Genomic DNA, 27,975 nt, shown 5'->3' with positions numbered 1-27,975 from the left:
CCCCTCTGCAGACACTGAATCATAATCGCTGGCTATTGGATCCAAGTGTCGAATTTTCATAAGTTCCTCCTAAGTCTTTTGTGCTGTATTTGAAAATTAGAGAACTACTATCGTCATAGGTCTCTGTCTCTTCTTTTTCTTTCTGTCTTCACCTGTCTCACCATAGCACCTTGATTTTGTTAATCCTTCATGGGATTGGCATTTCTTCTTCTTTTTATTTTTATTTTTAATTGGAATATCGTTGACGTATAATACTAAATTTGTTTCAGGTATACGGATAGTGATTCAACAACTATGTACATTGCAAAATGCTTTCCACAATAAGTACATTACAACATTGTTGACTCTATTCCCTATGCTGTCTTTTTCATCCCTGGGACTTATTTATTTTATAACTGGAAGTCTGTACCTCTTAATCCTCTTTGTTGATTTCATCCATACTCCCACCTCTCTCCTGTCTGGCAACCAACAGTTTGTTCTTCATTATTGGTGAGTCTGTTTTGTTCTTGTTTGTTTGTTCATTTGTACAGGATTGGCATTTCTAAAGCCTAGCTTTTCCTCTGGTGGCTACTTTTTTTCTAGAGACAGATTATAACCTAATCCAAAACTGTGTGTACATTGGGTGGAAAGATACATCTTTTAGATTAATACATCCATTTTATAACGGAGCCTGTGATAGGTATATATTTCCCTGTTATAAAAATAATATGTCTTTATAAAGATTTGAAAATACTAAAAAGAAGCAATTGGAACCATACAAAGACAACAGCTCAAAGACAACAGCTGCCTACAATTTCACGCCTTTATTTTTGTCTTTTTCTTTTTAATATATAGGACTTTTTATTTTTATTATATTTATTTATTCATTCAATGTTTGTTTACTTTTGATAGGGGTGGGCAGAGAGAGAGGGAGACAGAGAATCCCAAGCAGGCTCCGCACTGACAGCAGAGAGCCTGATGCAGGGCTCAAACTCATAAACTGTGAGATCATGACCTGAGCTGAAGTCGGACGTTTAAGTGACTGAGTCACCCAGGTGCCCTTTAATGTATAGGACTTAAAAAAAAATAAAAAAAAGAAACACATTTCAGGTAACATAATACCCTCTGGTTCCATCCATGTTGCTGCAAATGGCCAGATTCCATTCTTTCTCATTGCCGAGTAGTATTCCTCTGTATATATAAACCACATCCTCTTTATCCCTTCGTCAGTTGAGATAAGTCCGTCAGAGAAAGACAGATATCCTATGTTCACTCATATGTGGAACTTGAGAAACTTAACAGAAGACCCTGGGGGAAGGGAAGGGAAGGGAAAAAATAGTTACAGAGAGGGAGGCAAACCAGAAGAGACTCTTAAATACAGAGAACAAACTGAGGGTGGATGGGGAGAACAGGGCAGGGGGCAAAACGGGTGATGGGCATTGAGGAGGGCGCTTGTTGAGATGAGCACTGGGTGTTGTGTGCAAGCAATGAACCACGGGAATTTACCCCCGAAGCCAAGAGCACACTTTACACACGGTATGTTAGCCAACTTGACCATAAATTGTATTTTTAAAAAATCTAAAAAAGCAAACCATGATGGTACTCTTGTGGAAATTGGGCATCACAGCCTTTATTTTCATAGATTGATCGTGGTTAAAGAAGGCAGGTGTAACGATATTGAATAAGAGGCCTGTGGACTTTTACTGTTGTGTTGTAATTGTCTTCCTTGATAAGAGAGGAGGCATTCACTTCAGTTCCCATTAGGGTGTGAGAAAGGACGAGCTAGGTGGGGCCCAAGCTTTTCAAGACAAGCTCCTCTCTCATGAAATTAGCTGTTAATGAGAAGAAGGGGGCTACTAAATTTAATGGTTTAGTCACATAGCCTTAGGAACCAGGTTTGTTATAAGAAATGCATTTATTCATTTAAGTTATAAAATATGTTGGTAGAGGAAATTGAATTTGCTAACTGAGGTTGTAAAATGACCTCTCACTAGCTGTGCGTTAATTTAAATAGGTGTGGGGGCAACTGGGTGTCTCCCATTGGTTAACCGTCCGATTTCGGCTCAGGTCATGATCTCACGGTTCCTCAGTTTGAGCCCCGCGTCGGGCTCTGGGCTGACAGCTCGGAGCCTGGAGCCTGTTTCGGATTCTGTGTCTCCCTCTCTCTCTGCCCCTCCCCTACTCGTGCTCTGTCTCTCTCTCTCTTTCTCTCTCTCTCTCTCTCAAAAATAAATAAACATTTAAAAAAATGAAAAAAAATATACCCTGTGGGTTCTGTCGGATAAATATTCTCAGAGGCTTGACGATTGGTCCACAAGGGTGAGGTAACTGTAGAAAAAGTCTGTAGCTGTGAATGACAAAGTTTTATTTCTTGCTCGTGCTTCACATCCATAGCGGCTTGGCAGGGGGATCCGTGCCATTCTTTACTCAGGACCCAGGGCTCACCATTTGCAACTTCTTCAACTGCCAAAGGGGGGGGGGGGCAGGAAAGATGGAGACACACTGGCTCTTACATACTGATGTTGTATTGGCTATAGCATGACACGTGCCCTTGTTGACCATCCTAGGGGTGGGTCCTAGTCCCCTGATGCTTGGAAGTGGAGGGAACCAAGTGTTGGTATTTGGTCATTTGTCTATCATACTTGGGTCTCACTCTGTACACATGAGCAACCAGAGAGCCCCTTTAACAGATTCCAACACAACCATTTGTAGGTCACTTACCAATTTCCCACCTTTTCAATTTATTTGATTTCTTCATAAGAGACTTACTGGGGTGTGCTAAACATTGTTACACATCTCTCTGACCATCTTTTGTAAAATGTCAGTACACGTCCGTGGCAAATAATCAGAAAGTGCATAGAGACTCTGGGCAGGTGTCCCCAAAAAAGAAGGAGGCCCGAGGAAGGGGCACGTTGGGGAAGGTAGCCAGAGATTTGGTAGCTGGGTGTGGCTTCTCCTTTTCTTTGCTGACTCACAAAAACCATGAATATTCTACTTTTCCTCTACTTTTTTGGTTCTCCTGGTAGTTTCAGCCATTTCTATGCTCATCCAGCCCACCCCTTTCCATTGGGAAGGTAATCAGATTCCAGAAAAAAGAGTCCTGCAAACACTCCTTCCCCATGTATTTGGTCACTGGCCCACGGGGACCAGCGACCAGATTCATCTTAGTCAGAGGACATCTCACCTGGGGTCAGAGAGGGACAACCCAACTTCCATAGTCAGGGTCATAGGTATTCACTGGGCACTGACTATGTGTCACCATTTTTCTAGGGGTCTTAAAAGGGGAAGAGCCACTGTGGCTGTTGGGAAATTTAAAATTTACAATAACATCTTAGTTATCTTGAATCTCGAAAAAATGTAAAGCTTTAAACAGTCCAGTGAAAGTACACTTAAGTACAATTTTAATTGAGCATTTTATATGATTCCATTTTCTCTCTCTTCTTACATTGAAATTATACTTCAACACATTTTTAAATGGTTGCCCTAGAGTTTGTGATATGCATTTGCAACTAATCTAAATATATTTTCTTTAAATTTTTTTAAATGTGTATTTATTTTTGAGAGAGAGAGAATGCGAGTGGGTTAGGGGCAGAGAGAGAGGGAGATACAGAATCAGAAACAGGCTTCAGGCTCTGAGCTGTCAGCACAGAGCCCGACATGGGGCTCGAACTCGTGAGCTGTGAGATCATGACCTGAGCAGAAGTCAGACGCTCAACCGACTGAGCCACCCAGGCGCCCCTCTAAATATATTTTCTTATAATACTGTATTACTTTATGAGTAGTGCAGGTGACTTTATAACAGAGTGCTCTCAATTCCTTCTTCTCATCCCTTAAAATATCCTTTCATAAGCTATAATCACTAAAACATTCGTACTGTTATGACTTTGAACAAGAATTCAGAGATGAATTAAGAATAAGAAAAAAAGGGATGCCTGGGTGGCTCAGTGGGTTGAATGTCTGACTCTTGATTTCGTCTCAGGTCATGAGCTTGTGGTTTGCGAGATTGAGGCCAGCATTGGGCTTTGCACTGACAGCACAGAGCCTGCTTGGGATTCTCTCAAAATAAATAAATACATACATACATACTAAAAAAAAAAAGGATAAGAGAAAGAAAGCTTTTATTTTACTTTTGTTTATTCTTTCTCATAACGTTCTTCTTTTCTTTGCATATAGATCCCAGTTACTCTGCCCTTGTGTCTTTGAAGAATTTCTTTTACCATTTTTTGCAGGGCAGTGCTATTGGCGATGCATTTTGTTTGTTTTAGAAAATATTTCTCTTTAACTTTTGAAGGATAGACTTGCTGGATTCCGGGTTTTAGGTTGGTGGTGCTTTTCTTTCAATACTTTAAATTTTTCACTCCACTCTCTTCTTGCTTGCATGGTTTCTGATAAGAAGTCTGTGATAACTCTTATACTTGTTCCTATATACGTAACGTGTGTCCATTCCCCACCTCCCCTACTTCTTTCTAGATTTCCTCTTTGTCTCAGTTTTCTGCACGTTGACTATGATATACTTTGTGTAGATTGTTTTGATATTTATCCTGCTTGGTGTTCTCTGTGTGCTCTGTTTGGTAGCGTTAATGTTGGAAAATTCTCTGCCTTTATTACTTCAAATAGATATAGACACACATATATACGTATTTTTTTATATTTTTAATTTTGGAAAATTCTCTGCCTTTATTACTTCAAATATATGTATGTATTTTTTTTTTCCTGGCCCATTCTTTCTTTCTTATTCATCTGGCATTTCAATGATACCTTTTGAAATTGTTCTAGAGTTCTTGGATATTCTTTCGTGTTTTAAATTCTTTTTTCTCTTTGCATTTCAGTTAAGGAAATTTCTATTATCTTCAGTCTTACTGATTCTTTCCTCAGCCATGTCTAGTTTACCGAGAAACCCCTCAAAGACATTTTTTGCTGCAGCGTTTTTGATTTCTAACATCTCCTTGTGATTCGTTCTCAGTTTCCATCCCTCTGCTTGCATGGGCCTTCTCTTCTTACGTGTTGTCTGCTTTTTCCATTAGAGCCCTGAACATTTAATCACAGTTACTTAAAATTCCTTGTCCGATAATTCTTAAATCTGTTTCATATCTGAGTGTGTTTCTGATGCTTGTTTTGCCCCTTCCTACTTTTTTTTTTTCTTGCCTTTTAGCATACCTTGTAATTTTTGTCTGAAAGCCAGACATGGTGTGTTGGGTAATAGGAACTGAGCTACACGGGCCCTTGGTGTGAGGTTTTGTGTTGATCTTGCTAGGAATTGGGTTGTGTTTAATGTTTGCTATAGCTGTACGGACCAGACGCTTAAAATTCCTCTTTCAAATTCCTTATTTTTGTCTCCCCTGTTGTCTTTGGCTCTGGAGTAGAATCTGTGTCCTGAGCTCTTTCAGTTGTAATCCACCATTAGTGGGTGATACCGGTTCCCTGGTGGTGTGGTAGTAACAAGTGGGGAAGGGAAGTGTTCTACAACGTTCTGAATGGACTTCAGTCCTTTGGTTGGCCTGTGTTCCTGGGCCGTGGCTGTCACAAGTGTTTCTTAGGTGGGACGGTGAGGCCAGAGGGGCCGGAGATGGGACAGGCTCTGGGCTTTCCTCCTGGAGACTAGGCCTTTGTTATGGAGGCTGCCGTGGGTTATTTAAAAATGGTGACCTTTCCCTCCCCCTCTGTCAAACCCATAGGATCTTTCTCAGCTTTTCACCATGATAATGGTTCCTAGAAGTAAAGCCCACAAGAGCATATAGGATGCCCAAGATTACGGCCCCCAGGAGCCTCTCACTCTCCTCCTTGTCCACGCTCAACCTCCAACAGTTGGTCAGAGTTACCACTGAGATACTCCTACCAGTTTATGGCTGCAGCAGCTTTGGGTCTGGGTGTACTGACTTACCTTGTTACCTGGCTGTGACTTTCTGGATTTGTCTGTCTCTCCAGCTTTGGGGGGTGATGGTTTGCCCTGTGACCTCAACTCTCTAATGGGTCTCAGAGACGTCATTGATTTTCAGTGGGTTCACTTTTTTTTTTCCTTTCACGTTGTGAGCATGGGAGTGACAACTTCCAAGCTCTTCACACGTTGGAATAGAAACTGGAAGTCCCTTCAATGCGATTTTCAGCACAAAAAGGGACAACACAGAAGGTGCAGGAAAACATGTGGCCCTACCTCATTCTTGTAGACACATAAATATGTAGAACAGATTTATGTATGTATATGTGCATGTATCTGTAGGTAAAGGACGAAAAGGGCACACACCAAAGGGCTAGCATAGTTGTCTCAGGGGACTGGGGTAGAAATGGACGGGAATTGCCCCTTTATGCTTCACAACAGATGACTTAAAACAAGCAGGTAGTACTTCACTGAAACCATTAAAAAACAACCGCATTTGGCAGCATGGAAGAAGCAAAGGGCCACAGTTCCAAGGAAAGCAAACAGGACAGACTGGGTTAGTGACCAGAAAAACTGAAGGCTGCAGGTGACACTGGGCAGCGAATGACAATGATAACGAGTTGCTTGTGCGGACCGCTCATTACCAGGCAAGCCCTCAGCAAGGGGTTTTGTGTTCGTTTTCAATGTAATCAGTGCAGTGGTCTTCCTGTGCCCCTTGGCTGACGAAGATCTCGAAGCTTCTGCTTCTGAAGGAACGCGTCCCAGGTCTCAACAGCTAGAAGAGCGGCTGAGTTGATACGAGAACACAGTGTAGCGCCCTCTAGGGGGCGCTCCAAGGACCGCTTCTGAGCAACAAGCTGGGGAAGGGGGAGAAAACGGAAGCGCTCAAACAAGACGTCCAGTTGGCTGGGACAACTGGTTCCTTTAGCACAGGGGCTGAGAATTTCCTACTTAAAGAAAAGGCATGCAGCCATGGGGCGCCTGGGTGGCTCAGTCGGTTAAGCGTCCGACTTCGGCTCAGGTCATGATCTCGCGGTCTGTGGGTTCGAGCCCCGCGTCAGGCTCTGTGCTGACAGCTCAGAGCCTGGAGCCTGTTTCCGATTCTGTGTCTCCCTCTCTCTCTGACCCTCCCCCATTCATGCTCTCTCTCTCTCTCTCTCTCTCTCTCTCTCTCTGTCTCAAAAATAAATAAATGTTAAAAAAAGAAAAGAAAAGGCATGCATGCTGAGAGGATACAAGGCAGTTTCTACCTGAGCACTAGAGCACTAGCTGTGTAACACGAGACCCTGGGATCCCATGCAAGTTGTCACGTCTCCGACCCGGACAAGGAGCCGAACAACAATGCTCTGCCATCTGTGGAGGAGCGAGGAGGCAGCCCAGGTGGGGCTCCGAGGTGGGCACCCGGGCCATAGGTCAGTCCTTACCAAGTGTGGACCGGGGACCAGCAGCATGCCTGGGAACCGGTGAGAAAGCACTTTCTAGAATCCTGCCCCGCCCCCAGGCCAGTCAAAGCAGAAGCTCTGGGGGCGGAGCCCAGTGAGCTGTGTTTTGATTGGTCTTCCAGGTGATTCCGATGCAGGCTCACAGAGCACCACAGTGAGAACCCCTGATGGTCATGGACAAGAACTAGCAAATGAGGGATGCTGGGTGGCTCAGTCGGTTGAGCTTCCCACTTCGGCGCAGGTCATGATCTCATGTTGGTGAGTTCAAGCCCCGCGTGGGGCTCTCTGCTGACAGCTCCGAGCCTGGAGCCTGCTTCGGAGTCTGTGTCTCCCTTTCTCTCTGCCCCTCTCCCCTCGCACTCTCTCTCAAAAATAAATAAACGTTAAAAAAAAAAAAAAAAAAGGAACTAGCGCGAAGTCATCTTTAGCTTCCACAAGGGACACAGAAGAAGGAAAAGCCAGACTCTGCTCCTGGTAAGAAGACACACGTGTCCGTTTAATTGGTGTCCGGGAGAAGACTTTGGGCTTGGTCTTTTCTCCATTTTAACTTCTTTCTTTAGCTTTGGCAAGCTGGGAGTCTTTTATGATACATTATATATAAAACTGTACATGTTATATATATATAGTTATAAATATAGTTGTTATATATGTGCATGCTATACATATAGTACGTCATGTATAGAAGTACAATATAAAAAATACACAGTACATGTTAATACCTATTATAGTACATTATATATATATAATGTGTATATATAATCACAAAAGAGTCACATTCTTCCAAAACTAAAGAAAAGGCTAAACATAAATACAGAATATGCACGTATAGCTCTCCAATGGCTTTTTCAGACGGTTGGATTAGCTGATGCTTCTATCACGGGTGCGTTGCATTGCCCGTCTCACCACATCTGCAACAACACTGGGGATTTTATGCTCAATTTTTATGCCACAGGAAGTTTTCTTCTGCTGTTTTCTCTCATATTTATTTGCTCCACAGTGGAGTTGAATATTTTCCACTGTTGATTTATGACAGTTCATTTTAAACTGCATGCTTTGTGCTTTTTGTCAGTTTGTGTCAGTTTTAGCTATTTAAGATTAACCACATGTATTTCATTTTTACTACATATATTTTTACTGGGAGGTGCCCGTCTTGTTTCCTTTGTGAGATCTATTCCTTTAGGCTTACACATTTCCTCTCTTTGGTGTGTTTAACTCATATTCAGTTCAGGTTGGTTTTTTTTTTTTTTTAAGTTTATTGCTGTTTTATTTTTAAATATTTACTGTTTTAATCTATTAATTTAGTTTTCAGTTTCTCTACCTTCCTGGCTCTTGTTTTGACAAGTAAGTAATATCTTGGAAACATGCAAGTAAGAAGCATGAAAGTGTTCCTTATTTAAGCAAATCCTTCAAAAAATAAATACTTTTGCAATGCAAATAATCTCCCCTCATCTGTGTGATTTCCAGGTTTGGATATTTCTTATGGCATTTTCACACTTAAAATAGGTGTGGGTGAAGAGGCGGCCCTGGATATTAGAATCTGCTTTGCTTCAGCCACCTGGGCTCAAATGCGGATCCCGGTGATTTCCCCCTTGACCTTGTAGAGCTAAGATCTTGAATGTGTCGCACCTCGGCAACATCAATGGGCCATAAAAAAATGTAAGGTATGAGTCTGTTTTCCCGGCCAGGTGCCGGCTGCTGTGGGGTGAACAAAGTCACCCCAATACAGGAAGGTTCTGCCCTAAGGACATCACCGTCATTTTCTCTGGTTCTCAACCCTAGTCCATACACTGCCTAAGAAGCTGTAAGCATTTGGAGGACATTTGGCCCATGACACTGGCATGGCACTGAACGTGACTGAGAATTCAGAGACCAGACGCCGTGGGAATGGAGAACGCTAGAGGCTGACATTCCCACCCACGTGTCAAGGAAACAGAACCCCTCCATTCCCCCCTTTCCTACTCCCGTTGACCCTAACACACGCCCACAAAGCCAGCTTGCACTTATGGGCAGAGGGCATGGCATTTCTCACTTGAAGCAGCTGTTCTGAATGGAGCCCACGGAAGAACGTGTTATTCGACGCGCACATCCTCAGATGCCCAGAGACCACAAAGCCCCCCCCCCCCCACCCCGTTAGCCATGGATGGGGAGAGGACCTCTGCTAGCATTTCCCGCTTGGCCTTCTTCCTTCTGCGGAAGGAAAGAGAAAGCCCCTCACCATTAAATGGAGGTTGTCCCCTGCAGCCCCTTTATCAGCTACAGCTAACTGGGTAAGGCTCAGATATTTAAATTCCTCTTGGACCCATTGCTGGGGCCTGTGGAAGAGAAGTTCAGTCAAGACCGTGAGCACTTCATGGGTGTGTGAACCAGCTGGGATGTGTGGGGAGCCAGACTGGACTGGGTTGGGAGGCAGCCACCAGAGCCATGGGATGTATTCCCCGTCCTCAGCGGCTTATGGTAAAGTTGGGAAGACTGCAATCAGATGGGGGGCAGTTTCACCTCTCGGGGTCTTAAAATTTATTTGGGAGGACGAAAATAACACAGGGGAGATGTCTTCAAGACAATACAAATGGGTGATGTGCAGTGTGAGATGCACAGATTTTAAGGGTTTGGTCATTCAGAAACAGGTGGGGAATTCACAGGGGTCGTGTTTCTTACTCATAGTTTACAAAAAGGAAAGTTTGGTAGTCCTAGGTCTCCTTCCCTCTACTTGCCTTCCTGACATGGGCTCCAGCTGGCAATACGACCCAAGGTGTGGGGAGGGACAGTGTTTTAGCAAAACGATGCTTAAAAATACCTGCTAAAAGGAAGTTGGACTCAGCAGCACTAAGGGTCTGAGTGCTTTGGAAATATGCCACGGGCTCACGAGGTCTCCTTTTTCTTCCTTCCCGTCCTATTGCAGAGTCTGCGTCCCTCTTCCCTCCCCCTCCAACAGACCCATCTTGAGTGGAACCCTGTAGGATCGAAGAACTGATACCTGAAAGGAAGCCGGAGTGGAAGTCAAGAAAACACAAGGATTAGAGGAAGCTCAGGGCCCAGGTGGGGGGCAGCGGGGGGTGGGGGAGGGCAGAAGCAGAGAGAACTTCCAGAAGGGAGAGATTTTCCTTTATGGCTGTGGCAACAGCAGCCCCGGAGAGCCGGGTGCTGGCCTGGAACCCACAGCTCCTGTTGAATGCAAACCATGTCACAGGCCACTGACACCGGACACGCCAGGAGGGCTCGGGGCAAAACCCAGACCCCTCTGTAATGTCTGAGCTCGGAAACAAGAATGTTGTCAAGGCGCAGGACTGCAGCCATCCGTGCAAGTGGCCGATGCTTCTCTACCAGTTATATACTTGGCCTCACTTCCTCCCCCTCACCTTTCGAATGAGATGTAGCGAAACGTCCAGCCAGAATTACCCCTGCTTCCTCGTGGCTTCTGGTCCAGAGGTCCAGAGCAAAGCCTGCTTCGCTGGGCCCTCCTCCAAATCGGGTAACACGGTCCAAACCCTCAAAGTTCCTCTTGACACCCTCTCAGTGAGATGCCTTGCACTTCCCCCCACGGTGTTTTCCTTTGTTGCAAAGAGTTACGGAACCCAACTTTGATCAGGGGAGCGCCTGATGGTCTCTGGCTGGAAGGTGCTGACGGGCCACCTTCCGCCATTATGGGTTCAGCACTGGGGGTGCCCGGTCACTGACTGGTTCAGCCCATAGTAGCTGCAAGTCCCCATTGACTGGGATCTAACCGGAAAAGACCAGCACACGGGCGATTCCTGTGCATACGGTAAGTGCTCTGGTGGGGTGAGTGAGGGAGACAGGGCTGCCCAGAGGAGGGACCTCTAAGCCTTGAGTAGGGGCACCCGGGTGGATCAGTTGGCTAAGCATCCGACTTCGGCTCAGGTCATGATCTCCCGGTTCCTGGGTTCGAGCCCCACATTGGGCTCCGTGCCGACAGCTCGGAGCCTGGAGCCTGTTTCGGATTCTGTGTCTCCCTCTCTCTGCCCCTCCCCCACGCATGCTCTCTCTCAATAATAAACAGTAAGAAAAATTGAAAGAAAAAAAAAAGTTTGAGTAGGAAGCTCAGGACAGGAGGGTGGGAAGAGGCTGGCGTGGCCAGGGGTCAGTGCGTGCCTGATCTGAGGCACAGGCGAGCTTTGCAGTCACAGGGGCTGTGTGAGCACTGCCAACTGGAACGCGACACTGCTGACCTCAAGGATGAGGAGACCGAGCTGGAAGCAGCAAAGGTGTAAAGGTGTAAAGGCCATGGCAGCCGTAGCCAGAATGCAACGTAACTGAGATGTCTCAGTGCCTCGGTTTTCTCATCTGCAAAGTGGGAGTAGAAACTCTTAGCCCGCAGGGCACTGTGTTAAACAAGACCTTGCGTGGAAATCACTTAGCACAAGGCATGGCTCCCGGGAGGTGTTCATACACGGCTATGCTTAGTTTCTCATTCGAGTCTTACACAGAGGGAGGTCCGTTCTTGTGTTGCTTGCTTTTCTACTGCTTTGGCGGGGGACCAATGGCGGCTTCCTTCCACACTCCTCAATTCTCTCCTTGTCATTTTTGGTATGAGGACCAAAGCTCACACTTCCTTCCCTCCTGAGGTACCCCCTTTTCTCCCTGGCCGGTCTGTGCAGCATTATCTGGGGACGGGGAGAGCCCCACCTTGCAGGAAATGGATTTAGAGCTTCTGCAGCTCCCCTGGGGCAGATTATCAGAGGCCTGAGCCTGCTTGCTTTTGGGTCACTCCCCCAGAGGAGGTGGCCCTGGGAAGTCTCTCTCCGGCAGAAACCCTGCAGACCTGGTATTTCTCCTTCTGACTTTTCCCCCAACACCTCTGGTCCCATCTGCTCGGGCGCCTGGGCCCGTGGTCTTCTAGGTGGGTGTCCCCGCCCCGATAAGGGTGACGGCCAGAGGTAGTCTGTAAGCAAGGGAGACGTTAGCGTCAGGGGGACCCTGCGGGGTGGCGCTGGGGATGTTGGAAAGGGACCGGAGATTGTCTTCATCCCCGACCCAGGGATGCAGTCTTCCCCCACCTGCTCAGATTCTCAGCGTCCTCCTCTCTCCCCGCGTCTGCCCTCCTTGGGTCTTGTAGGCGCTTCTGTCGGCCAGGCCGGGCTACAGGGAAGGAGCGCACACTTCCTTGTTTTCCCGCGTCTCCTGGTCAGCCCAGTGCAGGTGTCGATGGTGCCGGCTCTATCACCCTATGGGGACTTTCCTACCGGACCTCGTCCATCACATGCAGGAGGAAATGACTGCTCACCGCCTAAGGGCGCACTCCTTCCGAGGAAGCTGCATTGATGCCAAAGGTCGGTGCTAGGTCGATAAAACTTACTGGGGAAGGACGTCCAGCCGTATGGCTTGTCTGCGTATGTGGAACTCACAGTTTCAATTTCAAATTGTGAAGTTATGGGGCGCCTGGGTGGCTCAGTCAGTTAAGCCTCTGACTCGATTTCAGCTCAGGTCATGCTCTCACAGTTTGTGGGTTCGAGCCCCACGCCGGGCTCTGTGCTGTGAGCACAGAGCCTGCTTGGGATTTTCTCTCTGTCTGTCTCTCTGTTCCTCTCTGTGCACATGCTCTCTCTCTCTCTCAAAATAAGTAAATAAACTTAAAAGAAAAATTGTAAAATTGTAGATAAGCTAGAAAGGGGCAGTTAGAAAACCATGCGCTAGACCCCCCCTTCACCCCCGCCTGTCTTTATAGAAAGACAGAACCTCCAAGAAAAAAAAAATTGAAATCTGCTGGAGCTTGTTTAAGCATAAAAGGAGAATGTTTTCTGAGATTGAGGGGGAAGACTGCCGGTGGCAGTGCAGCAGGCCCCATCCCGGCCTCAGGAACAGGGGACACCCAGGCTGTCTGTCCATCTTTCTGCCTGCCCTGCTTCCCCGGCCACATCATGGCTCATGCCTCCCCTCAGCAGCCTGGTTTTACGTCCTCCCGAGACGCCAGAAATCCATTAGGATCCCTGGGGGGAAGCAGTGCTCTACCTAGAGGACTTCTCTGGAAGAACTGGTCACCATGGGAGCAAGTGCTCCTGGCCTGACCCGGAGCACCTGCTCATGACCTCCACCTGGAGCTTTGTGGCTGCGCCCCCGGGACGCGGAGAAGTGGTCCTTCCCTTCCTTCCTGCTGTTCTCATTCTTTGGGTGTTTGAAGATCACTCTTTCATCTCGTGTTAGTATTTCTCCTGCAGGCCAGAGAGCTCCTTGCTCTCTTACGAGGCTGAATTGGGCCCTCCGGGTGTGGTCAGAGTGGCAGGGTGCTTATTTCAGGACTCATTCCGATAACTCTCAGGCCCCACCTCACACCTGGGCATCAGGACTCTGGGGGTGGGGCCTGGTAAGCTGTGTTTCACCAGCCCTCTTCTGGGTGATTCTGGTACCCTACTGGGTTTGAGGACCACCGTCCTAAGAGCTTGGACTTTTGGGGCCCGAAATCCAGGACGAGTTGCCATTTCCCCCCCGCTGTTTTCTGCCATGTAGTGTATCTTTACTGAGGCCATAAAGGATAGACTCGGCTACTGGCTCTGGGTTAGGGGTTGGGGGGAGGGGAATGGAGGGAGAAAAAACATCCATACGCAGGGGTCTCGCAATGTTACCCAGCCACGAACGAACCAGTCTGAGGACCTGGCAAAGCTCTGGAAGGTCTCGGGGTTCATGCCTGGCCCTGGCCGGAGCATGGGGCGCTGATCAGGGCTGCTGTTCTGCTGGGGACTGGGTGGGGGTGAGGTGGCTGTCCTCAGGCCTGTCCCAGCAAGCAGGCTTCACCTCTTGGTGATTTGCCTGCACCTTCTGAGAGCCACTGGGCGCAGGCCCTACCACAGACAGGTGTTGACAGGTGCGCAGGCCCTGTGTTGCCGGAGGGGGTACGTCACACCTCTCAAAGGTTATGGGGCCACAAGAAGGGAAGGGTACTGTCGCTGAGATGCTGAGGGTGTGGGGACCATGGGCAGTTGGGGAACCTCTGCTTGAGGACCAACGACCTTTAACCCCCCCTCACCTCATTGGCTCATCTAACTCCTGTCGGTGCTGCTGGGAGTGTGGCCGTGAACACCCCAGATCTTGGGCAAGTTACTCAGGGTTTCCAAGCCTCGGTGTCCCCATCCATAAATGGGGTCTGTAACAGTACCTGTCTTTCAGAGTCAGGAGGCTTCACAGAAAGAGAGAGGGGGATGCTCCATAAATCCAGATGATACAGCCAAGGACATCAGCTCTTACAGAAGCCCTTGCTGACCCCACAGGCCAGGCTGGGTGCCACCTCGGGACTCCCTGGGTGCTCTCCTCCAGGAGGGCAGTGGTCACACACACAGCCACTCTGTTTGTGTGCTGGTTTTCTCCCCTGGACCCAGGGTTCCTGATGACAGAGATGGCCTTTCCTCTCTGTCCCTGTGTGTCGAGCATGTGATCTGGCCACAGCACGTGGAGCTTTGACCACTGAGTAGCTGACATGACCGGATCTAGGTACCAGATCTCATCTCTGGGGCCTTCCCATCCTCTTGGTGGCCACATGCCTCCCCCATGCTGCGTGAGGCCACAGGGAGGTCCGTTTGTCCCCCAAACCTATGCCCTGTGTCCACTCCTGGTGTCTCCCCCATCACAGAGCTAGCTCTGGTCCCTTTCAGGGTGCAGGAAAAGTCACAGGGGTGGGGGTGGGGGAAGGTCAGGCACAGGGAGGGCTTGGGCCGTAATTCCCGTGCAGAGTGACAAGAGCCCGGAACACAGCAGCCGGAAGTGAGGATGGGTAGGGGTGGGTGGGCAGCAGGGGGATGGGCAGTGGGCAACGTGACATAGTAAGTGACACCAATTGTAAGAGAACCTCTGGGTCTGGGGCTTAGGCCTTGGTTTCAATAAACTTCCCGGGAGGATCTAATGTGTAACCAAGGCAGGAAAGTCCTTAATGCTGGATTTCCCCGCATAAGCTGTAGGGGGAGGAAATATCTCTGTGGTTTGTGGGTTCAGAGACGGGGGGCTTCCTTTCACCCGTGGGAATGAACAGCCTGTAGTGGCTGCACCCGTGTCCGTGCCCTTGCACGTGTTTTCAGTGACTGCACACAGAGTCCATTGTGGCAAAAAGGAGTATTACCGGCTGTAATTAAAACATTAGCAGCACCTTGACATTATTTTCATGCTTATGAATAATTTATTTTTTTTATCTTAATGTTGCATTAACACTGCTGTGCGTGTCATTACCTTCCCTTTCGCTTCGAGGAAAAATTATCGTAAAATTCTTGAGCTGTCCAGAGGGCCCTGTGATTCTCACAACTGGGGCTGCAGACAGGGAGCTCTGAGGGGGAACAAGTCTGACTGCAGGGTCTTTATCTGGGAGGAGCTAGGCTGGTGGGGGGAGGACAGAAGGGGTGGTTAATTTAGACAACACGGGCTGATGAAAATAATCCTTGAAACGAGTTGAATATGGTGTGCAAGGTTTAATGCCCTTGTGAAACCCAAGATGTTGACCAATCCAAGATATTTCAGTCTCAAAATCTGGGCTTGATTGTGCCTTCCAAGTTCTGGATGGCCTTCAGTTTGTATTCTTTCCCTGCTCTTTCCAGCCTTGTGTTGGGGATCCATTTCTCTTCGGTTGGCTCCCTACACTAGGAAAAAAAGAAGAAAAAAAGCCCTCTTTTGGTGATTTTGGGGGTAAAACATAGCCCTTAAGAAGCTGGAAGTCTTCTATGGAGGAACAGACATCAATTACAAACAAAGTTAAAAGTAGGAGGATAGAAAAAAGGTTAGAAGCATAGAGGAAGGATATCTAATCTAAACTAAGGGGTGCTGGCATCTGTAAAGTTTTCTCAAAGGAGGTCATATTTTCTGTGGGTTTTGAAGGATGAATAGGAGTTTTCAGGAAGTAGGCAGGGGATAGTGGTCATGAAGAAAGGCAGAGGAAAGAAATTGTGTTGTGTTTCTCCCAGATTCCAGAGAATGGGCTGCCAGGAGTGAGAAGAAGCTAAGAAGACAGCTTAGTCTTACTTCATAGTGTTGGAGGCATAGCCTTGAGACCAATTGGGTGCTATTTACTCTTTCCTCTTGGGGTGGGAGCATGGCCACTTAGTAGAAAGAATTTAGACTTTGGGGCTAGGGAGAACTGGCACCGAATCCTGGCTCTGCGTTTGCCAGCAGTGAGGTCCTGGCATGTTACTTTTCTTCTCTGAGCCTCCGTTTCTTCCTCTTGCTTGCAGTTGATAATGGCGTTGGTGCCAGAACCCGAAGAGTCATTTCAGAAGCCAGGCTCACCCTGTGGGATGGTGCGTGTGTATGCACCGGCAAGGACGGTGGGGGGAGGATGATGGGGAAAGGCAGCTTTGTGAACTGAGCTGTCGGTCAGCGGGAGGAGGGGGCTCAATTCTTTAAAAATTGTCTAAATTGGAGTAGAGTTGGCATACAATGTTATATTAGTTTCAGGTGTACAACATAGTGAATCGACAAGTCTGTATATTACTTACTTACTTAATATACAAGTCTGTATATTACTGTACTTACCAGCTGTCACCACATGAAGTTATTACAATGTTATTGACTCTGTTCCCCATGCTGTACATTTGATCCCTGTGACTTATTTCTTTTATAACTGGAAGTTTGTACCCGTAAACCCCTTCACCTATTTTTGCCCCTTCTCCCCTCCCCCTGGAAACCACCAGTTCGTTCTCTGTATTTATGAATCTGTTTCTACTTTTGTGGTCGTTTTGTTTTTTTCGATTCCGCGTGTAGGTGAAATCATACGGTATTTGTTTTTCTCTGTCTGGTTTGTTTCACTTAGCATAATGCTGTCTAGGTCCATCCACGTTCTCGTGAACGGCAAGATTTCATTCTCCTTAATGGCTGAATAATATTCCACTGACTACATACACCATCTTTTCGTTATCCACCCGTCCATCAAGGGACGCTTCAGTTGCTTCCGTATCTTGGCTATTGTAAGTAACGCTGCAATAGCCACAGGGGTGCAGATATCTTTTCAACTTAGTGTTTTTGTTTTCTTTGGGCAGATACCCCGAAGTGGAAATGCTAGATCATATGGTGATCCTATTTTTAGTTTTTTGAGCTCTCTTCATGCTGTTTTCCATAGTGGCCGCACCGGTTTGCATTCTTACTAACAGAGCACCAGGGTTCCCTTTCCTCCCCATCCTTGCCAACACTTGTTTTTGTGTTGCCAATTTTAGCCCTTCTGACAGGTGTGAGGTGATAGTGTGGTTTTGCTTTGTGTTTCCCCGATGATGAGCGACGTGAGCGTATTTCCATGTGGGATCTGAGACTCTTACAAGCTTTCCTCTGAGGGAAGGACATCGTCAGGGAGACAAGCCAGGGGTCAGAACCCCAGGGTCAAAGAGGGAAAGGGTCACCATCAGCACAATTGCACTGCCAGGCACTATTCTAAACTCGACATACATGCTCTCATCTAACCCTCACGTCCGTCCTACCAGATAGAAGCCGTTTGTTTTTGGGGCGTTTGGGTGGCTCAGTCGGTTAAGCGTCCGACTTCGGCTCGGGTCGTGATCTCACGGTCCGTGGGTTCAAGCCCCACGTTGGACCTCTGTGCTGACAGCTCAGAGCCTGGAGCTTGCATAAGATTCTATGTCTCCCTCTCTCTCTGCCCCTCCCCCTTGTGCTCTGTCTCTCTCTCAAAAATAAATAAAATGTTAAAAAAAAAAAAAAAGAAGAGAAGCTATTTGTTTTCTTATTGTGGCAAAATACATATAACATCAAATTTACCATTTTAACCACTTTCAAGTGGTTAGTTCTAGTACAGTTACACTGTTGTACAACCATACCACCACGCATCTCTAGAACTTTCTCTCTTCCCCACGGAAACTCTGCACCCGTTAATTAAGCAACAACTCCCCACCTCTACCCCCGCCCTTGGCAACCACTCTTCCACTTCCTGCCTCTATGAATTTGACTACTCTTGGTATAAATGGGATCCTATAGTCTTTTCCCTTGGGGACTGGCTTATTTTATGTAGTGCAATGTCTTCAAGTTTCATCCGTGTGGAAGCTATTTTAGTCTCTATTATAAAGGTTGAGAAATTTGTTTTTGGAGAGGGGCAGAGGAAGGGGTGAGATCTGAGCGCAGGCAGCCCAAGTTCAGAACCTAAGCTCACGCCTTGCCAGCCGGCAGGGGCAAAAGCACTGACAATGCTTCTGGAAGGGCGGCCTCGCTGACGCTGTGTGTTCTGAACTGGGGCCGGGGGACGCCAGGCCCCTCTGCTAGCTGCTCACGTGGATCCGTCAGGAACTGGGGAGTCTTCTGGCCTCGGCTGCTGCCTGTGACTTTTCTCAGCTTTGCTCTTGCCTGCCGCGAGCTTCGTCCAGATGTGCGTTCTGCAGCCGGCTCGTTTCCAAGGCTGCGTGAGAAACTAATCAGAGGCCCTCAGGGCAGAGTAACAGGGAGTGTCGTAGGAGGTCAGAACCCAGAGGGTCATCGAGGCTGGGGGTGAGGGGCCAGGGAAGGCTTCCTGTAGGAGGAAGGGAGGCCAGAGAGTGACTTTGAAGGACAGGAGGATTTGCAGACCAGCTCAGGATGTAATTATGCCAGAGAAAGGCATCAATTCCCCAAGTAAAGTAAAAGCTAATTGAAATGTCAGCAACGTCACCTGTGTTCTCTCCCGAAGCCAGGATCCTCTACGCCTCATAAGAGCCCTGCCGGAAACTATTGCCAAGAAGTGTTTTCTTTAATTGGACAAGGCACTGATTTAGACAATGCCTCTCCAGTGTGGATTAAAGAACAAACGTAAATTACTTAATTGTGGTTGGCGCGGTGAAGCAAATGCTTCCGAGGGGGCTGCTGGGGGAATTGGAATTTCTCTTCCCCCCATTTGGCTCATCCAATAAAAAAATCAAACCTCATCAAGGCCTTAACCTGCGGGGGCTGGGGCTGTGACAAGGGACTCCCCAGCAAGCTCCCAGGAACCCCACGAGGTCAGAAAACCTCCCTGACCTTCTAGAAGCAGAGAGGGGAGGAGGGGCAGGGACAATGAGGGCTTATCCTCATTGCTGGGACTTAGGACATGGCTGGCTGAGTCTGGGGGACCTGGCCTGTTCCCGAACAGGACACCGTGCTGTGAGCGAGCTCCGAGGGGTCTGATGCTGGCCTCGCCCGGAAAATAATGGCCACCGCTCACTGAGCATCTGGTCTATGAGAGACACATTCTCACCACCATCCATGAAGTAGTGAGGAATTAGCCCCATTAACTGACGAGCAATTTGAGGCTTGGAAAAGGGAAGTAACCTGACCGAGATTATGCAGCTGGTAAGTGGTGTGGCCAGAATGCGCTCTGGGCCTGTCTGTCCTCCCAACAGGAGGCTCCTCGTTCTTTGTGGATTGGACTGAGTGATGTCCAAGGGCTCCTGGCAGACCACCCTCTGCATCTTCTCGGTTTTATGGGTCATGCCTTTGAATTGGCTTTGGGGGCTCGTGGGCACCCGGTCGCCTGTGGTGACACCACGCCGAACAGAATATAGGTTTTCTCTCCCCCGCGTTGTTCATCAGCTAGCATGTCATGAGGGCCTGCCATGGGCCAGGAAGGGTACCAAGGTTGTTCACGTCAGTGACCAGCGAACTTTAAAATAAAATCTCAGAGGTGTATAAATTGGACATTTAAGATCCGCTAAAACATTAGGATCCTAGACCCGGGGAATAGGGTTTACAAGGCAGGAATTAGTTACAAGATGTGATTCCAATAATTAGATCACATTACACAGATCAGGCCCCCGTTTCCTACACAATTTTAGTACCTACAGGTTTGGCTGAGAAACCTGTAGGAGCTATAATTTGCCGATGAAGCACCTACAGAAATCGTCTCAAAGTCAAGCCCTATTAGACCTACTTGGCTTAGCGGGATGTGGCCTGAAACAGAGCAGGGACCAGACATTAGGGCACATGTGCTGGGGATGTGGCCTGGGCTAGGCCCTGAAGAGCTCACAGAAGGCAAAGACAAGGGGTCGCTCATGAGCGGTTGGCTGGAGGCTCACTGGGCCAGTGCCAATGGGTCAGGGCATCCTGGACTGAGGATGCTTCTTGGAGGGGATGCATTCAGTCACCGCTGACTTAGCACTCCCCATGGCCAGGGCCCTCTGCCTGGCAGATGGTGTTGCACCCGTGTCCTTTGAGGGTGAGCTCATCGTGTCCAGGGGGCATCCATCCACGCATTCCTTCAGCGGGTATCACTGAGGATTTGCTGTGTCCCAAGCTGGGGGTAGAGTGGCAGCTAAGACAAAGACAGTCCCTTGTCTCACAGAGCTGACATCTTTGGAGTCTAGTTAGAGGGTTCTGATTTCTGGAATGTTCTTCCTTATGACAAGCAAATCAGCCTCCCTGGAACTTCCCACACAGTCCTGATTTGGGTCCTTGGGGTGGCCCAGAGCCATCTTGTCTCTTCTGGCGGCTGAACAGCATTACCATTTCCTCTCCGTCCAGGCTTTTGCAGCCGGACTCTGAGAGCCAGGCATACCCCACATTGTTGGTGCATGGCCCAACCCCAGCCAGTCCCTTCCTCTTGGCCCAGGGTCCTCGCCGGGCAAAAGCAACCCCCGGTGGCTGCCACATCTCCCTTAGGTCTATCATGCTGCCTTGGGAAGTGGCTCTTCCTAAACCAGTCAGAGTTTGAGCTCACCAGAAAGATTTCATCAAGAGATGCCATTCTGGGATGGGGGAGGACTGAGGAGGGTGGTGACGCGTTAGGAGGGACAGAGAGAAAGGGGAACAGCTGCTGGTGCCCACCATGCTTCCGTCCGTCCCCTTAGGCTGCCTTCCTGGCCAGGCAGGCGGAGGCTTCGCCCACCCAGGTCCAAAGTGGGACACTGGGTTTCCTTGGCATGTGGGTGCCGGCCCTTGTCCCTGGAGTGCCCACCCCACCCTTGAAGAGTCCCCGTCCTGCGAGAAGGCAGAGCTGGAGCAGGTGTCTCTGCAGAGCGGTGAGGGACGGAGCGGGTGAACAGTGCAGCATCGAGGACATGGACGACGGGGCGCTTTGTGCCCCCCCAGGCTTTGGGGACGGCTTCCCCGGGTGGGGAGACATGTGAGGCATTGACGCAAAGTGGGCAGGGGTCCTGGGCAGAAGCAGGGTGGGAACAGAAGTCATGGGTGATGAGGTGATGAGGTTTTGGGGTGAAGGTGGAGCCCGGTGCTGACTGCCAAGAAAGAATCCTTGAAGACGTCTTTGGTGCAAAAAGGTGATTTTACTAAAGCACAAGGACATGACCCGTGGGCAGAAAGGGCTGCGCTGGGGTTGTGAAGAGTGACTGCTTATACACTGTGGAGTTGGGGGAGGTAAAGTCAAGAAAAAGGTTCTTAAAGGGATTTTCATGTGCTAAGGACTCATAGATTACTGGAGGCTTAGCTATCGTTCATTTTTTTTTAACATTTATTTATTTTTGAGAGACAGAGAGAGACAGGGCATGAGCAGGGGAGGGGCAGAGAGAGAGGGAGACACAGAATCCGAAGGAGGATCCGAAGCAGGATCCAGGCTCCAAGCTGTCAGCACAGAGCCTGACATGGGGCTCGAACGCAGGAACCGCAAGATCATGACCTGAGCCTGAGTCAGATGCTTAACCAACTGAACCACCCAGGCGCCCCGAGGCTCAGCTGTTGTTAAGCTAAGATTGTTTTTCCCTCTAGCAAAGCATTAACATTAAGACATTAGGGAGTTTCTGGACTTTAGGCTACTGATAAGATTTCCCCCCACATTTTTTTTTTCTTTTTGTAATTGTGCTAAGATATTTGTAAACTGATAGAGACTCTTATCCGTTTAGCCATTTGTTTTCTGTCCTTTCCTTTGTTTTTGGGCAGCCGGGAGTCCCTGAGGAATACCACTCAGATCCCACTTGGGAGGTGGGAGGTGTGCTTGGCCCTCGGCTTGCCTTATGCTCCCTCATTAATGGCAGGTGGGTGGGAGCTCTGAGCGGCTTGCCTTATCTCTAGGCTGCAGTGCACGGAGGAACAGGCAGCACCATGGGTTTTATTCTGCAGGATTTAAGGAAAGGAGGATAGGTTGGGAATCAGTCAATGGTACTTTGAGTCCTAACTGGGCTTCTACGTAATTCTGAGGCTTTGGGTAAATCAGAAACAAGCCTTCAAACCTCAGTTTCCTTATGTTGGAACCTTATGTTCCTTAAGGTTCCTTTTAGCCTTCCCCTGGTTGCTGGCCCCTCCTGGGAGAGGGGGGAGGGGGGATGAATGCAGGAATGTTGAATGGAGACTTGGGGGGCTGGAATAGGATAGTGTGGTCACACCTTCTCTGCCCCTGAGGGCAGAATACACCCTGCTACTGGGTGTGTCTGGCAGGAGGTGGGACCTGAAAGCCTGCGGTTTTCCCCACCAGGTTCCTGGAGTGGCCCAGGGCTGCCACGGCCTAAGGTCACACAGCCCAAGGTCATCCCTGCCTTGAGCTGGCCCCAAGGTGGTTACCTTCAACTCTCTGGCCCGGATGCTTTAATTCTTGGGCCTTGGGGAAATGGTCAGAAGGGCTCTGGGATCCTCACCTCTCTTTGCAGGACCCGATAGGAGGGTGGGGCTGGGGAAGACAGAGCCGGGGACCAATCACCCAAAAGTGTTAGACACAAATCAGATCAGTCTACTAATATGACCAGCGGGGGGCGGTAGACCGCAGTGCTGAAGCCCATGGCGTCCAGAGCCTGACTCTGTGACTTCGGGCAGATTGCTTCCGCTCTCTGTCTCAGTTTCTTCCAGAAAATGTAAACACTGGTGGGACTCACGTCTCAGGACAAGCAGATTAATGAGCTAAGGCATGTCAGTGTTTAGCAAAGGGGCACACAGGGTCACAAAGGCAGCATGGCTGGCCCTGACCTCAAGCAGTAAGACTGCTCTGTGCAATGGTGAGGAGTGATTACCTTCTGTAGGGGTGGGTAGAGGGAAAATGCAGAGGCCCGCACCTGGCCCTGAGGCCAGGCCAGGGCAAGGGTTGGGGCAGCCAAGCCCGAGGGCTGCCGAGCGGAGAAGTGAGGCAGGCCAGTGCCTGTGGAGCAATATTTGGCAGTGGTTGGATGCTCTGGTATGAGTTTGGAGCTGGGCCCATCCAGCCACTTCGACCCACGTGAGCATGTAACATTTGGAGATGATCAGGCTTTTATTGGGGGAGTAGGGATGTAAAGTTCTCCGCTGAATTTTCCATAAATGCTTTTTATTAGCTGGTGCTTTACAGTGTGAGAGCTATTGAATTAGGCATCCATTAGCTTCTACTCCCTGGGGAAGGAAGGATGCCTTCCAGAGTCCTCCGTGCTGGTAAAGCCAAGAGGAATATGAAAATGAGGCACCGGGGAGGCCTGGTTATCAGGAGGGCACTGATGGCCTTCGGAGGACATTATTCCCAGGAAGCAGGATAATATAAGACACAAGCAGTGTCCTTTGCTCATGAAAGAAAAATAGCTTCTTTCTTAAACATCACTACATTTATGTTTTACAAGATGTTTATTTATTTCAAGAGAGAGAGAGAGAGAGAGTACGAGCAGGGTAGAGGGGCAGAGAAATGGGGAGAGAGAGAGAATCCCAAGCAGGTTCCATGCTGATGCCGGGCTTGATCTCACGACTGAGAGGTCACAAGCTGACCTGATATCAAGAGTTGGATGCTCAACCGACTGAGCCACTCGGGTGTCCCACACAGCACTACATTTCAGGTGGTCTCCAGAGCCATGTCGTCCTGCCCACCCCCCTCCTCTGGGTTTGAGGACAAAAGCTTGCCCATTGTGTCCTGCTTCTCTGCCCCTGAGCTCGCGGTATGTGACGCCAAGAAAGTGCAGAATGACATAAGCCTTATCGTTGTTGGGGAAGGCATCCACCCTGCGGCCAGCCATCTCTGTAGGGCTTGGTGTAACCCCGCACCTACAAGAATGAAGGGAAGGAGGACCCATCCATCTTTAAGGATCCCGCCGTCTGTCGAATGGAACAAACAGAAACAGGAAATTAAGGCACCAGCTGGTAAATGAAACAGCAGAGATATATGGGAGCCACAGAGACCAAGAAAAGGAACCAGTCACACTCACCGTGCTTGGCGGGTACGCAGTCTGAAGGAGGGGGCTTTGGGCAGAACACTGAGGAATTCTGGGGGGGTTTCTGTTCTTCCAAGGAGACTTAAATTTACCCTGGGGGAGGAAGGTTGGACAGGTGACAGTGGGGACATTGGCCCCCAGGGGTTTCCCTGTGTGCAGGATATGGACTCTCTGACGTGCAAGGTGGGTCAGGATACCTCTGGTGCTGGTTTAGCTTCACAAAGAAGGTGTCCAAGTAGCAGGTGGTTCTGGAACTCAGGTGGGCAGCTGGCTCATGTATTTGTGTGTGTGTGTGTGTGTGTGTGTGTGTGTGTGTGTGTTTATGTGTATGTAGTGGTTCTGTCCACAACCACAAGGGGAGAGAAGGGGCAAGACTTCAGGGTACAACTCTAGCACTAGCAGATGGAGGGCTGGGCAGGGCCTCTGTGTACAGTTGGGCAGGCTGTGCATGGGCTCAAGGATGCCGCATCAAAGAGAGTACCATTGACCTAATAGAAACTTTGGTTCTCTTAAAGGACAGTTTTCTTTATTTTTATTTTTTTCATGTTATTTTTTGAGAGAGGGAGAGTGGGTGCAAGTGTGCGTGAGTGGGGGAGGGGCAGAAAGAGAGAGAGAGAGAGAGAGAGAGAGAGAGAGGAAGAAAGAGAAACCCAAGCAGGCTCCGTGCCATCAGCATCCCTAGAAACCATAGATTTGTATGTTATTGTAGAAAGTAGAAGTAACATGTCTCATTCTAATAAAGATAGGAAAATGATGATGATAAATATCAGAAAATGACAGTTTTACAATAAACGGAAACGAAGTGTCTTAAGAAGGAGAATCTTTTTTGATTTGGGCAAAGCTGCCAAATGAGCTCTTAATAATCCTGAAGTTGGGCGTATGAACGGGGCCAACCCGTGGTGGGGTGGAGTGGGACGGGGACCCTGGGCTCCCGCCCAGCACGCTCCATACCTCTGCCTCTGTCAGGAAGGTTGCCGCTGAGGTTTTCATCTGGTGGCAGGGTGCCTCCCTCGTGAGGACCTCGCGGGCATCTGAGTGAGAGAAACAGGCGAGGCTGGAGGCAGGAACACCTTGTCAGAGGTCCTGAACATGGCCTGGGTGAGGGGAGGTGGGGGACCAGGCAAGAGAGCAGGTGCACCATCTGCCAGTGGGATGGCGGTACCCGGGCGGAGACGGGGGCCCCCTTGAAGGCAGGATCCCGGCCGTGCGGCTCTGTCGAACTGAGCGGGTTTTAAAGCTGGGACTGGCTCAAGAAGGCCGCCGTTCCTTCCTTACCCTGAGGGGTGTGGCAAGTTCCAGATGGTTTTCCCTGGAAGACTGGCGTTGACACAGATGCGGAGGAACAGCCCCAACCGTGAGGGCTTGGAGGTGGAGCAGGCCGACAGGGCCCAACGCCCGCCGCGCTCAGGCCCGAATGTCAGGGCCCAGGGGCTCCAGCCAAAGGATCAGGTTCCTATCATCGCAGCCAGGGGTTCCTAAGCACTTTGTCTAAACCTCTCTAAGGAACCAACCCCTATTCATTTCTCTAGGAGCTTAGCATTCCTGTGTCATCAGCATCCACCCAGGGCCCAGCTGAGACGTCTCTCCCGGCCCAGAAAGGTGCAGAGCCCCGGGGTGCAGCCAGATTCCCACCAAGGCACCCCCAGACACCCCCGGGGCCCTCTCACTCTTCCCCCCTTGCCCTTCCCACGCTGGCAGCTGCGGGCGGCTCTCTGTCTGGTCTCTCTCTCTTTCCCCATGGAGATTCTCCTCCATGGTGGCTTGTCCCTGACAGGAGCCAGCAGTGAAAAGGGGACAGATGGGGTACACGTGTGTGCGTGGTGTGGAGAAGTGGGGCAGAATGACGGCTCTACTTTTTCTCAAGGCTTTCCCATGTCACACCTGCTTCTTTCCACCACCCCAATGGCTACAGCTCGGCCCCAGTCCCTCTGCAGGTGACTGCGTTTGGAGACAGGGTCCTTGGGGGCAAACTGAGATAAGATGAGGTCATGAGGGTTGGCCCTAATGCAGTAGGATGGCGTCCTTACAAGAACAGGTGATTAGGACACAGACACGCACAGGGAAGGCCACGCAAGGACACAGGGAGAAGGCGGCCGTCTACAAGCCAAGGAGGGAGGCCCCGGAAGAATCCAGCCCTGTGACACCTTCGACTTGGACTTGCAGCCCCCGGAACTGTGAGAAAATAAAGGTCTGTGTTTAAGCCCCCCAGGCTGTGGTAGTAGCTGTGGCCGCCTGAGCTGACTCATATGCCTCCCGACTCACCCCTCCATTCCCCAAATCCTGCTCCCCTCACCTGTGACCTGCGTACCTGGGCACCGTGCCTGCCTTCTAACCCATGCAGACCGCTTCCCTCTGAATTCTCGGCCTGCGGCTAGGATGCCGCACAATGAGGGGTGGGGGGCAGTGAGTTGGCGAGGCAAAGAAGAATCTAGAAGGAGGAGGGGCGGGCCCTGGGAAAGACTGTGCATAGACATTTTTGTTTCTGTTATTCTTGGAGCACACTTAGGAGATGCTGCTGGTGTGCTTTACGATTTTCAAAGCACTTCGACCTGTATTAATCCGGTTTGTTCCTTGCAGCAGCTCTGTGGGGGTGTGCATTAGGCCCAGATGAGGTGCAAACTGAGGGTCAGCGAGCTTTCGTGCCTTTATCAAGGTCACTAAAGAGTGGCATAGCTCGGTCTCAAGCCCAGGTCTTCTGGTCTTCTCAGGTACCTGTGGGAAACCCAGAGATGTAGAGTAGACCGTTGAATGTGGATTTGGGTCACGGCAGGGGGGCTTAGGCAGAAGACAGAGATAACGAGCATCGCCAGTGAATGTATCTTTTGCTTTTCTGATAAAAGGGGTTTTATGAAGCTGCAGCTGGCTCTCCCCACTGGCCCATCTCCTACCCTGAAGGCAGATGTGATGGCTGGGACTGCAGCAGCCACGTTGTTACCATGAACTGAGAGCAGTGTGAAAGCCGACCGCTAAGGGAGGGAGTGGGGAAGCATAGCCAGTGCTGGGTTCCTGTTATGCAGTTCTTGTTATGTGAGGAAAACAGGCCCCATTCACTCAAGCCACCGAAGTCAGGTTTTGCGTACTTGATGTTACATGGGAGGGACACCGCGTCTAGAGGGGTGGCATGAAGCGCCTATAGGAGAGAAAACCCCAAATGCCCTAAAGAGATATAGAAAGTGCCGAAAGCATGAAGGAGCAGGTTTCTTGCACCCTCCCATCGCCGGGCCAGTGTGTAGCAGGCAAGAAGGGCTGTTAGGTGCTAAGCTATAGCAGGTCAGTTTTCTATTGTGGGCAAAACCATTCCTGTCCTGCTGGCTCTTTGCTGCTAGGTCGGATGCTGCTCTGATTTACAAAATAGATCGCATGAGCAGATATACAGAGACAGGGAGTTAGGCAGGATGGCAGAGTGAAGGACACTTGAGCCAGGGCCAGGAAGGCCTCCTGGGTTGGGCGGGAGGGGGAGGTGCAAGGGGTGGTCTCAGGTGTTGGGGGGGGGAGGACGGAAGGGGGGCAGGGCTGCCCAGATGCTCGGCAAGGCGCAGATGTCTCTTTGCCCCACAGCATCCTTCTGATGCTCGAGCCCACCTGTGTCTGGGGCTGCCGTCCCAGGAACGGCCGGGCCACCAGGCGTCATCGTGCTCCACACCGTCCTGTGTCCGGAGCTCTAGTCCGCGGCTCACTGTCACCCATGTGCTGAGCGATAGGG

The sequence above is a fragment of the Panthera leo genome, chromosome C1 (assembly GCF_018350215.1).
Source record: "Panthera leo isolate Ple1 chromosome C1, P.leo_Ple1_pat1.1, whole genome shotgun sequence".
NCBI classification, from domain to species: domain Eukaryota; kingdom Metazoa; phylum Chordata; class Mammalia; order Carnivora; family Felidae; genus Panthera; species Panthera leo.
The sequence above is the reverse complement of the archived record's forward strand: the minus strand, read 5'-3'. Positions refer to the sequence as shown.